The 14076-nt window shown below is 37.4% G+C and overlaps 1 pseudogene; it reads left to right on the top strand.

The window, feature by feature from the left end:
- LOC135718195 (NLR family CARD domain-containing protein 3-like) overlaps positions 1-14076 on the top strand; it is a 58901-nt pseudogene that overhangs the window by 28530 nt on the left and 16295 nt on the right.

The raw sequence follows: 14076 nt of genomic DNA, 5'->3' as shown, positions 1-14076 counted from the left end.
GACACAGCGGAGAAGTGCTTATTAAAATAAATATGGAATCATAAAAATTATAATTTATTTTAGAAAATATGACACGTTGACACAATTGTCTCCAAATTCTTAAAGAGACAGTACACAATTTTAACACATTATGTATTTTAAATGTAAACATACAGAATATTTGTCTAAATGGTCTAAATGATATACATAAATAAACTTAGCTTACATATTAAGATTATTTATCAAAATAGGGCTCCTACAGTATGTAAAATAGCCCATCCATATCATTTTATTGTTTGACTGTTCAGTACTGTTCATATTTACATTTAAAAAGCAGACATAAAAGTAACTTAAAAGTTACTTTCCCTAGTAACTTATTACTTTTGATATACAGTAACTGGTAGAGTAATTCAATTACTTTTAAAAGAAGTAACTAGTAACTGTAACTAATAACTAATTTTCAGTAACTTGCCCAACACTGGTCATGAGCATCTGTTAATTTAATCTGGGCATGTGCGATCGACCAAAACAACAATTGAGGCCTACAAGACTGTTGTTGCCCTCAATTCCATGTTTATTAATCCCTTTTCCACCAAAGTTACAATTATCTGAGCTTTATAATTCAGGGTTATTTGTAGTGAACCTATACCTCATTGTCAATTCAATCAAACTGCTAGTTTTTCTATTTTCAACTGTTTTTTCACAGCTCTGTAGAAGAATGCGCTTGCACGCTCCCACGTGGTTCTTCCATTCAAGGCAACACTGCTTTCCACTGGCCCTGCATACATGTTAGGACGATCTCCGCAGTTGGGCGAGGATACAAAACAAAAGGCAAACGTCTCAAAAACGTAAGGCATTCATAGTTGATGCGCTCGCTGTTGCACTATTCTTTGAACCGACAGGGGGCGACTAGAGCAATTGAGTGCAAAACCAACACAAAGCAAACAATAGAAGAAGTCGTTCATTGGAACAACCCTATTGCTTGTAACATCAAAGCTTGACATATAAATATGAGAACATGAATGAAACTACAATCTCTTAAATGTGTCTTTATTAAACATTTCATTTACGTTTTTCTTAACAAACAATACTGAAATATTAAGGTTTGTAATTTATTCCTCATCCAGTGATACATTCTATACAAATATAAGACTATAATTCTGCATCATATGGAAAATAATTTATGTTTTAAATTGCAAGTTTCTATACTTTAAGAGTGTATAAGATAAAAAGTATATATTGCATGGATCGATCAAAGAGATACTTGCCTGCTCAGACAGAATCATCTCGAGGTTGTTAAGTATTGTTTAAAACCCTACCGCATTAGGGATCTCAGTTTGCATTTATCCTATTATTATCATCAATTTACTCTCTGTTACAGAAGCAATTTCATCCCCACTTGCACTACCACAGTAACCAGCCCACTTTCATAAACAGGCCCACCTAATAATTTGTTAAAAATTAATAAATTAATGTTTTATGCGTAAATGTATTGCCTTGTCATTGCTTTTAATATAATTTTGATTATAACATAGAAAGGTGTTTTGCTTGATTGACAGGCGACTTAACCAATCATAACACCAATCTTACAGCTATTCACAACTTTTGTCCGACAGACAACCACAGAGTATATAAAAAAAAATTAAGCACACTACGCAATTTTAAATGGTTCTTCGATATTGTCTCTCATCGCCGCACCATAAAACTCATATCAGGTCATTAAAGCAATATCACGCTGTGGAGTTGTCATGCTTAGAAACTTTATAGACTTATAGACTAATGCTGCGTTTACACCAACTGTTTTTTTAGGTGTCAAAATCGCGTCTACCGCACCTAGTTTGCCGCTTGAACAGTTTGAATGCATTCGCGTCTAAAGCGAAGTAGACATGCGGAAAAAGCAAGCATTTGATGTGCGTCAGAGGCCAAATCTGCTTCTTGTGGGAGGGGCAAGTGCTATGCGGTTGTCTGTTTGCAGGATGGCTGATGTTGATTGTGCATTTATCGAGAGAGTTACTGGTTTGTATTTAGTCAGCTTACTATAGGGGGAAAATAAACGTCACGTGATGCAAAAGTGAAATGAGTATTTACAACTTACCAGGTTGCCCAATGTCCTCACTGACACTCTTCCAAGCGAGGTCCTTTTTACTCCTTTCTCTATAGAAATAAGAACTTTTGTCGTATAGCTCCGGGGTACTGCTCACAGATCAAGCCTTAATGCTGAATGAGTGACTCCGGGCTGGGATGCCACCACAGCAGCAAGCAGGCTCCTGATTAGTTAACGTGGCGTGAAAATCTGCCAAAGTTAAAATTATTCAACTCGGGCGTTATCCGCAAATGCGCATCAAACGCTAAATGCACAAAAAGCGGACCGTGCCATACGTTCAATACGCGCGAATGAGGCGGAATCGCGTCGCGGGACCTCCAGACGCTGATCAACACATCTTCACATTGACTTAACATTGAAATCACTCACGCTTCCCGCCTCTACAGCGTCTGGTGTACACGCATAAAGTAAGGTGCTAACAGTAAAGCTAAGTGAATTAAGTCTTTGGACTGATCTCACAACTTATGCATTATAACAGTTGAGAAACCCCATCTTCACCGCTTTTAATTCCCCCATAAACTGACTGGCCGCAAATGCAGAAATTCTATAAGATGCATATATTCTACACAGTATATTCTCACGTGCATTTAACTCTTTCACCGCCAGCATTTTTCATGATTTTCACAAAAGTTTAATTCCTTCCAGAAAATGCTCCTTTTTAAATATATAAACATACAATATATGAAATAAAAGAACAGACCCTCTGCCTTCAAACAAAAAAATCAGTTTCATCCTACCTTCATGTGTTCTGTTTTTATCACCTCTCAATTATGTGTAGGTTTCATCAAAAACACCAAATTTTGAGCAAAAAGCTAAGATAATTCAATTTTTTTGAAGGACTTTTTATAGAAATCAGATGCAGAGCGATCTTTAAAACATACACGGACATACAGCTGTTTGCCCTAGGGCAATACTTCGGTTTTTATAAGTTTTATTTACCTTTATTTAACCAGGAGGTCCCATTGAGATTCAAAATCTCTTTTACAAGAGAGACCTGGCCAAGGTAGCAGCCAAATCACAACAAATGCATACATAAACACCAAATTACATTTTCACACAATAACAGTACAAAATATTCAAATATATAAATATATAAAACACAATGAGATTATTAAGAGAAACAAGAACATGTCTCCATCACAGTACTCTTTATAATAGTTTTAAATTCATCATGGACATAAGGGTTTCTAACTTTAGCTCTTTTTGCAGATTATTCCACCCCCAAGGTGCTAGATAAGAAAAAGCAGTTTTTTCCAATTCCGTTGCAACTCGTGGCACATTAAAAAGCAACCACTTTGAAGAGCGTAGCTGGTAGGTACCAGAGCAGACAGAGAGAAGGTTACAAAGGTACAGTGGAAATTTGCCAAGTATAGCTTTATAAATAAAGATATACCAGTGCTGTTGTCTACGAAGTTTAAGTGAAGTCCAACCAACTAAATCATAAAGAATGCAGTGATGGGTAAGAGACTTTATATTTGTTATGAATCGTAGAGATGCATGGTAAGCTGAATCAACATGACGCAAGATGGAAAATGCAGCATGCATATACAATATGTGACCCGTCACGGAAACCAGGGGCACAAGTCGGCAGCACAAGTTTCGAGAAAATGAGAAACAAAGTTTTTTTTTTCAAAATTTGTGATTTTCGTTTTATTGCAGAATCTGTTAGTTGAGATCACGAAGAAGCCTCTTCATGTTTGAGATAGCAGTTTTTGTATATTTAAAAGCGTACATTTTGCGTTTGAAATAGGCTTGTTTTTCTGGAGATTCTAGCGTGCAGCGGGGGGCGTCATTGTCTGTGTGTATATTTACATACTGTATAAGCTTTTGTTTTCGCCTCCGCCCCCAAAGGGAACAGCGTGACTACTAAATAAGGATATTTCACCCAAAAATGAAAATAATGTAATTAATGACTCACCCTTATGTCGTTCTAAACTCGGAAGACCTCCGTTCATCTTCGGAACACAGTTTAAGATGTTTTATCGTTAGATTTAGTCCGAGAGCTTTCTATCCCCTTCATTGAAAATCTATGTATGGTTACCATGTCCAGAAAGGTAATAAAACATCATCAAAGTAGTCCATGTGACATCAGTGGGTCAGTAAGATTGTGTTGATGTCACAGTGTCAAACTGTGTTCTGTGTTTGTAATATGTATTAGTGTTGTTCCCCGAGTTAGCCACCAGATGTCTCTTGTCTTCACTGTCACATGTGCCATGAACTGCATATCCCACAATCCTGTCTGTCATCATTGATCATTGTTTTCAGCTGTTCCCACTCACCTTGTTAGTGTTGTGTATTTAAGCCCTGTCTGTTCAGTCTTTGTTGTGGATTCCTTGTTGTTGTCACATCGCCTTCTGTGTTTTTGATTATTGTTTGGACTGTGTTTATGGATATTGACCTTTTGCCTGTACGGATTATGATTTTGGATCACCCCTATTAAACTGCTTTTGGATCTTACTATTTGTGTGTGCGAGTCGTGACAGTTGATGCATCGAAAATACAGTTTGGTCCAAAAATAGCAGAATTACGACTTTATTCAGCATTGTCTTCTCTTCCGGCTTGAGCGTGAAGTCACGTGACTCTAGTGACGCGGCTGCCCTGTTCCTCAGACATGTTTGCTAAGTTTTTTTTCCCAAACTTATACCCTGCGTCTCCCCAGACTGTAAAGCTCATTCACAAAACAAATGAAAAATAAAAGAAGCTGGGGCGGAACAAATAACAGTCACCCGCATCGTACGTCAGCCACGTCACTGACTTTATGCGGCGCCGCAGTCGGATGACGTCAAAGTACTGCGAGAGCTCTTCAAGAAATCTTACGGAGTAGTTTAATTTCGACTCGCTCTCGCGGTACTTTTACGTCATCTCTATGTCAGTTCTTGCAGCGCAGCATGAGTCCAAACACACAGAAGTTACACAGATATCGTTGTATTCATATAATTGGCTACATGTTTTGTCTATCAATATTTTCCATGAAGTCATTGGCTGATGGAGGAACGAGCTAGCCATTGGTAACATCTCTAAAGGATGTCACATTTTCGATGGCGCTGTTTGGATGATCTATAGACCCTTTTACAGTTGGTAAACAATGTGACGTATTTGTGTGGGCGGGGCATAGCTGGAGGCAGAAAGTGCCGCAGAGGCTATGTTGACAAGCTTAAACTAGCATGTTTTAGGAGGGATTTATTAAACATGGATTCAGAAGAAGTTTCGGATCTGTCCGAATATGTACAGTCACTGATTCTGCGGGACCGTGACAGGTATTTTTGTAAATTAACTCTTGCGATTTTAACCAGGTTTTAGATATTTCCTAGACAACATATGAATTACTTTCAGGTGGATTTGGGTAATTTTGTCTAGGCTTACTGTCTTATGTAACCTATCACTGGGCTAACTATGATTAGCAATGTGTATTATTTTAAGAGACTATTCAAAAGATGGCATACACATCTATCGCTGTATGTTTGTTTAACATTTAAGCTAAACAATAGCGCGGTTGGTGACTTTTCACCTATAAAACAGAAACTTGCTGATTTATACTAGATAAAACCAACACACCAGTACATATGCATAGATTATTTTACCTGATATGAAGTGTGCACTGCAAACACGAGTATTATTTATGATCGTCTCCGTCTAGTCTATACGTCGTATTGCATTCAACCACAATCGTCTTCTTGATTTCTGTGAAGAAATGTCTGCCGGGATCCGGTAAAACTTTATTTTTGAACCAAAAGTGCTGTTCCTTCTAATCTGGCAGCCAAGAACACAACAAGATGACATTTTAAAGTCAAAAACTCAAACTTTTAGCGCGCCGGCTATGAGTTCTACTTATTTTTTGCCTCCAGCTAGAGCGGTGACGTCACCGTGACGTGGGTGATAAAGGGGTCTATTATACTACTTCCCTATTTTAAATACAAACTTTGAAGGCGGGTTCATGTGTTTAACGGAGTGTAAGATCATATACCCTTACATGTTACGATTTAAATAGTCTTCAGATTGTATATTATATTGTATTACCAGACATTCATGCGAAATCTAATGTAAACAATCTATATTTCACGGATTATACGCATTTGTGGACAAAAATGGTCATTGGATAATCTGAAACTGGATTCGACTTGTGATCCCCACAAAGGTAAAAATGTAACGACACAATAAAGTTGAGGAAGCAAGCGCAGGCGATCAACACAGATTTATTGTAAATGATGGTAAGAACAGAGAAACAACAGAACATATGACAGAGTCCAGGATGATGGCGATGGTGATCGAAGGTCTACGGTGGCTGAAGAGTGGTGAAATGTGAAGTCGGTGATGAGTGTGATAATGGCCAATGGACGAAACCAGGAACGGACCCAACACTCACACGGAGACGACAAACACGAACACTGATCCAATGCACACGAAGACGAGAGACGATAATCCAAGTGGTACTGCTGGAACATGAAATGAGGATCTGACAACAGGAAGAGAACTGAGTGAGTATATGTAGCAGATGGGTAATGAGGACCAGCTGGAGCGAGGCAATCATACACAGGTGACAACACTTAATCAAACGAGCACATGGCAGGGGTGAGTGAACAAACAAACACACACACACACATGACACGGAGGAAACAGAGGATTTCCTACCGTGACAAAAAAGAGTCATGTCTATTTTTGCATGTTGTCATTTGGTCATAAAATACTACATATGATGCTAGAACATCTCAAAACGGCTTTACAGGGGGTATGGCTTAGCTAAATGAGATGTAAATGAGCCCTATTGTCTCCCCCAGCTGGAAAGAAGAGACCCTTTCGTCTCGATTTTCTCGGTTTGAGTATTTCTGAGTTCTTATATTCAAATGGCCACAACTTCTCCAAATCTTATCAGATTTCCATGTGTTACACATCGTTGGAAAGCTTAGAAACTGCACTTTCGGAATCTGCGAATAACTCAAAATGCCCAGATCCGACTTGTGTCCCTACTTTCCGTGACTGGTCACAAATGTGGGAGATGGCACCACAGTGCACCCATCTATGTGCCATCCATGTTTAGACTGTCCTCCCTTGTAAGACCACTCACAGTATGAAGATGGGCCGAGGGATGAAAACCATTTTCGTTATTTCTGATTTGACGGCTCCCCAGCTCTCAGCTTGTAGCTTTGAAGTTGCCTAGTGCATAAATGCACAGATAGTTGAACCCAAAGCCATCAATGCCTTTTTGCATATTTTGAAGTGACAAATCATGGCAGCATAGTTTGATGTCTAAATGCGTATCTGCTACGCAAAAATCGTAAAGGTTGGCAGGTCTGATCTTGTGTTAATCTGACTAAACTGATCCGATGTTTGCCATCTTCATTCACACAAAACTGATACTCATTCTACATTTATTTACACTTATTTTCTTTATATATGACTATGAGTGATATTTAAAGTTGTAGTTTAACACACTGTTATCTTGTTTTTTCTCTCTCAGTCTGATGAATTGTGATCTGACAGAGAAAAGTTGTTTATCATTGAGTTCAGTTCTCAACTCAAGCTCCTCAAGTCTGACAGAATTGAACCTAAGTGACAGTAAACTGCAGGATTCAGGAGTGAAGATTCTCTCTGATGGACTGAAGAATACAAACTGTAAACTGAAGATATTAAAGTAAGTAAAGTGATGTGGCTCTGTAACTGGGGCCGTACAAAGGATTTCCTTAACACCGAGGTCTGAAAATGTAATTTGGTGGGACAAATGATGATGATGAGAATCTGAGCTGAGACTACAGCTTGCGCCAGCGCAAACTTTCATTTTGGCGTTAAATAATGACTGTCTGGATTTACTAAAGACACGCAGTGGATAATTAGCACTGAAAGGGTGTGGTCTAGTTATTTTTGCGTCTAATCTTATTGCATGCATTTCTAGTAGTTTCCCTTTTAGATGCAAAATTTATGGGATGATATTATTTAAACGATTCACGCAATGTGATTAACTAATGTTTGCACATGTGATATTACTGCTATTTGAGCCATTATTTAACCCTCTGGGGTTTAAGGGGTTTTTAGGGCCCTGAAGAAGTTTTGACATGCACTGACATTTGTACTTTTTTCAGTTGCTTAAATACATAATAAAAGCAAAGGTCTGATAGCACTGTGTTCAGCACAAACTGGGCTACAATATTATATGAGAAACATGTATGTACATGTTTGTATTTTTGAGAGAAAAATGTTTATGTGTGGTTTTTGAAAAAGCAAAATTTTTAAGTCACTGATATAAGTTAACAAAACAGGGAAAACATGTTTAGAATGAGTTTTGTGGACTTATATCAGCAGTGTTGGGAACGTTACTTTAAAAAAGTAATTAGTTATAGTTACTAATTACTTCTCACAAATAGTAACTGAGTTAGTAACTGTGTTACATTATTATAAAAGTAATTAATTACCAGGAAAAGTAATTACTGCGTTACTTTAAAAAAATATAATATTTCAAATAACTTGAATGCCCTTACAAAATGAAATATGTATGTTAAATGACTAAAATGGATACTAAAGAAAAATCACTAATTTTGTGGCAGCATGTGACGATGTGAGGTGCTTAATTAGATCAGTATTACTTGCCACAGACGTGGAGAGACTTTTTCTTCATGGGCATAAGTTGCACATTACACAAACATTCTTGCCTTTCACCTCAACAATGGAAAAGTAGTGCTTTATACTTCGTGTTTGCGACCGCTACCTTTGAGCTTGTTGTACTTGCCATCGCCCTGTCGCCGGTGTTTTCGGAGTGATTGATGCGCGATGACCGGGCTGCATGTCAGTGCTTTGAGATGGGGCACAGTCAGCAGCAGCACCGCTGCTCATTGAGAAGAGAAAACAACGCGTATTTTCATGTCAGTCTACAAATGTCTCCAACCATGCCAGAAAAGATAGCTAGATTTGTCCTATAAAGTCGCTAAAGTGATAGAAAGTTGCTAAATCTAGCGACAAAGTGACCAAGTTGCTCAGACTTTTTAACACTGCTGCTCGCTCCTCTGACTTGGACTGCGCGTATGGGGGGGCCTTTTTGTGAACTCTGCCTCTGGTTGGCTACCGATGGAAATTAAGCCAATCATCATCCGTTATGTTTCTCACAACACACACAAGAGAAAAACAGTGTTTGGCTGAGAGAGTGAGCATACGCGGCTGAAAATCACTACAGTAAGATCAATTTTAGTAACGCGCAGCATTTTAATGTCAGTAACGATAACGGCGTTATAACGGGGGAAACAGTAATTTATTTGATTACTCGTTACTGAAAAAAATAACGCAGTTACTAACGCCAATTACATATAACGCCGTTATTCCCATCACTGTTCTTCACTAAACTAAAGTGTATAGTCATAAAACTAACTAGACGTCATACACTCATGAGGTTACATGCACAATTTTGTCATTGCGTCACCTAGTGGTTTTGAAATAGAAATATGGTATTTTTGCTAAAACTACTGCAACACTACATCTAAAACCTTGAGTCATCATGGATTATTCCTTTCATGGCTTGGAGTATAATCATTGGTGCAGTGGTGTAGTCTAGATTTTTGTAGTGAGTATACTGTGATTTTTCCCTCTCACCCTTATGCTTACTCGTCCTAGCGCGACACCTCATAAGCACCACCACACTCACAGATGCATACAGTATGGATCTTCATGTAACTAAGAGCATTCTGAAAGTGTACTCATGAACACATAAACTGAATGTGTTATCAACATGTCAGTTTATTATAAGAAAAAAAGACTTTAACAGCCAATGGGTTTACAGCTGGGGAAACTGGACTGATTTTTAGACTGGTTTAGTGTTAATCAACATCTAACTCAGGGACAAAAGTTATTTAACTGTTAATTAAAATTGAATAAATCTTCAATCTGTGGCTAACACATGCTTAAAGGAGAAAAAATATTAAATTCTTTCAATAGCTATTATCTGACAACTATTGATAACATTACCATGTGTAATTTAATGGTGTAAATGTTTTTAATTAATACACATTTAAGATGACCATGAATTAACTCTAATTTGCATAGTCATTGATATAAAAGCTTATTTTTGCATATAATATAAGCATTGTCTAAAAATGAAAATAGGCTTATACATAATTATTATTACAAGACCATCATGTAGCCTAATATTAGACACCCAAACCAAACAGAAGTTTAAGATCATATACATCTTGAACATAGATATATAAATGAACACAGAGAAGGGAAGATTAACACTGTGAAGCACAAGCAAACATGCAGAGGAACTGAAGGCAGCTAAAAACCATCAGGATATTATCACGGGCTTATTTTATTGCATTTGGAGCCTTACCTCTAGATAAAGTAATAAACTGGACTGATGATTTAAATGTTGTTTACTCACATGTGCGTTGTAAACTCTATGGAGTTTATGTTGCAGCACTCGTTCACTTCACTGGACTGTTTGTTTACAGTGTCGCGTGAGCAGCTACACTGTAGGTTCGACTTCATTTGGCGCTAAGCAGACATCTTGGTGATGTCAAAGTACCGCGAGAGCGAGTCAAAGCAGATTTCTCCATGTGATAACTGGAGTCTCTCTCGCGGTACTTTGCTGTCACTCGCCAGTCTGCTCCCCAGTTACTTTCGCGTCACTATAGTAATCTGATTTCATAGAAATTCATACGCCGATCGGATCGCGCTATTTGGCATGAAGTATATAGCCTAATATGTATTTCAACCCGCTAAAGTAGCAAGTGTAGCATGCTAATGGTCAATGCTTCACATCTATATTATGACTAAACTTTAAAAATGTCACAAAACCATGCTGTTACGCATCCTCGCGCTATTTTTAGTGGGTATATGGAAATCCTTGACAATTTCTAGTGGGTATACGGCGTATACCTGCGTATCATGTAGACTACACCACTGCATTGGTGGTTGCCAATTCACTCCCTAGCAACCAATGAGAATACCTTATCAACTGTTTTTGCAAGAGCTATATCTCTGCATCAGAACATCGTAGAGACATGGGGGTGGGCTCTTTTGACTCATTAACACCACTGTAACATTTTGTGAGCTGAGTATTGCCACTGCAAGCACCCAAGGCCGCGTTATCCTAATGGGCAACATGGGCTGCAGCCCAGGGCCCCGAACACTAGGGGGCCTCCGAGACAAGAGTTTTTAAAAACATTTTGATTGATGTAATTCTGCGTAAGTGCTACCTAGAGCAGAGGCCCCCAACCACTGGGTCGCAGGAATGTTCTTAAAAAAAAATTGTATAATAGCTACGTAATAGCTATGGGATATTTTGTCCTTTAAGAGCCTCCGCGCCCGGCCGCAATTCTTCTGGCATCTCTCCTCATCATCTCCTCCTTCACTTAACTTGGGGCTCGAACCCGACCGAAGGTTGTGGCTCGAGCTGCCTTCAAAAACAGCAAGCCAAGTTCGTTTACTGTTAATTATTATGACTAAATAGGCAGGGAATCTCGTAAAACAATGAAAGTAAAACGATCCGCCAAAATATGATTTAACTTGATTTTGATTTAGTTGAGGAATTCTCTTTAAAGAAGAGCAGAAAGAAGCACTTTTAGTTGCTTAATAAATGTTATCTTCTGTGCTGTTCTGATTGTAAAATTATTACTTGATAATATTGTTTAATTTGTTTAAATAATTTTAGCCTACTTTTTAGAGCCCTGCATTTCAGCCTGACGGGGCTCGACCTGTTTACGGGTCGGGTTTTGGGCCAATTTTAACGTCACAGCAGATACGCGGGCCGGACCTCGGGCTTATTTAGGCTTCTCCATCTTTTTATATTTTTCAATTAATTAAAAGAACCCTTTGACAGACATTGATGATTGCAAAACAAACATAGGAAGACGTTTAACCTATCACATGAGTCCGCTACGCACAGCCACACATTTACAATGGAGCTGTGCTTTTTAACAGAAGGACCTTCAGCGCACCAGGAAAAATTATAAATGGAGTACTAGATTAAAACCTTGGATACTGTACATAATATATGCAGACAGCATCCAAGACATAATCTATTAAAGACTTCTCCCTGTATTAATTTCGTGTAAGAAGGCTGTTTCTTTATTTCTTGTTTGTGTATGGATCGACTTTTTTCTTAGTTTAACTGTTGGATGGATACATGAATAGCCATCTTCTGTGGTAAGTCCTTACATTAAAAAAATGTATATGCAAAAGTGAAGTTGTAAGATAAGGCAACATGCATGTTTATTCTGTTTAATGTTTATTTCGTTTCATATTGTATAGCCCTCTTTATTTTTTTATTTCTGCACCCGTTGCAACTGCGAGCAGCAGAGCAACCTGCCTTCGCTTTTTAAAAATAGTGTGTGTTGATAATAAACGTTTAAACTAACATTGTGATATGCTGAAAATATTTATTTTAAATAGTTGTTATTATAGGCAAGTGAAGTGTTGATTTGAGAGGCTCAATTCATCATACATGTCCTCAACTTGCTGTCGGCCGCTAACCACTTGTTTATCATAAAAACTTTAACAAACAAAAACTGCTCTAAAATGTAAATAAAAAAAGAAATATAACTATTTTGCCATTTTAAACAAAACTGAACTGCTTTAACTGCTGCAAGAGTACAGCTGTACAAGCTGTGTAAGCAGTTATTTTTTGCTATATCTGCGGATTTCTTTTGCAAAATCTATGCGGAATTTTGCAGAATGATTTAAAGCGTTTTAAAACAATCCGAGAGAATGTGCGCTTGTGAATATTACAAAAAATAAAATATTTTATAACTATATTATACATTTTATTAAAGGATTACCCTGAATTAAACTAGACCAACATGAACCAACAGATAATGGATAATGTGCTTTCACGACCATAGAGTTTTATATAATACACATATATTACTGTCTACAGTGTAACAGTAAAAAGAAAAGGCTTCTCATAATAAATGTAGTGTATATAGCAAGATAATTTCATCAGTTTAACAACACAATGTATATATATTTATCTTGTAAACTGATTTGAAAAAATAAATAATTGTCGCGTCACGTAGCAAGAGAGACGATAGAGATCTCATTAACTTCTCCGCAGTAAGTTTTATTTCAAATTCAAGTTTTACATATTAAATAGACTATTAAAAAGTTTGTGCTTCTCTCATTAAAACCTCACAGCAGACAGCACAGACTTCTACTCACAAACATACGCAATGCAGTAACTATATCTGCGGACACAGATTCCTATGGGGAGAATTAAAAAGTTCGGACTCGGGCTAAGAATTTTGGGCTCTACTACTTTTGCGTCAACTTGATTTTAATAATTTAATTGAAGAATTATATTTAAAGAAGAACAGACAGAAGCACTTTTAGTTGTGAGTTGCATTTAATAAATGTTATTTTCTGGGCTGTTTCTGATTGTAAAATTATTACTTGATAATATTGTTTAATTTATTTAAATAATTTCAGCCTACTTTTGCGTCAACTTGATTTTAATAATTTAATTGAGGAATTATATTTAAAGAACAACAGACAGAAGCACTTTTAGTTGTGAGTTGCATTTAATAAATGTTATTTTCTGGGCTGTTTCTGATTGTAAAATTATTACTTGATAATATTGTTTAATTTATTTAAATAATTTCAGCCTACTTTTGCGTCAACTTGATTTTAATAATTTAATTGAGGAATTATATTTAAAGAAGAACAGACAGAAGCACTTTTAGTTGTGAGTTGCATTTAATAAATGTTATTTTTAGGGCCCGAGCACACCGGGGTGTGAGGACCCTATTGTTCTTCAAGGAGTTATTATTAGGGCCCGAGCACCGAGGAGCAGGCCAGAATGGCCTGCACCGTAGGTGCGAAGCCCTATTGTTTTTGCTCGGATTATTATTTTTATTATTTTTTTTTTTTATTTATTTTTTTTTTTTTTAACACTTTTGGACTTTTTGGGAGCCTTAACATACTCGAAAACTCTTGAAATTTGGCACAGACGTCAGAGTCGCTCCTCATCGCAGAAATCCAAAGGCTGGAACACGGCGTGGCACGGGGGCTCTATAGCG

The sequence above is a fragment of the Paramisgurnus dabryanus genome, chromosome 10 (genome assembly GCF_030506205.2).
Source record: "Paramisgurnus dabryanus chromosome 10, PD_genome_1.1, whole genome shotgun sequence".
Taxonomy (NCBI): Eukaryota; Metazoa; Chordata; class Actinopteri; order Cypriniformes; family Cobitidae; genus Paramisgurnus; species Paramisgurnus dabryanus.
The sequence above is the reverse complement of the archived record's forward strand: the minus strand, read 5'-3'. Positions and strand labels throughout refer to the sequence as shown.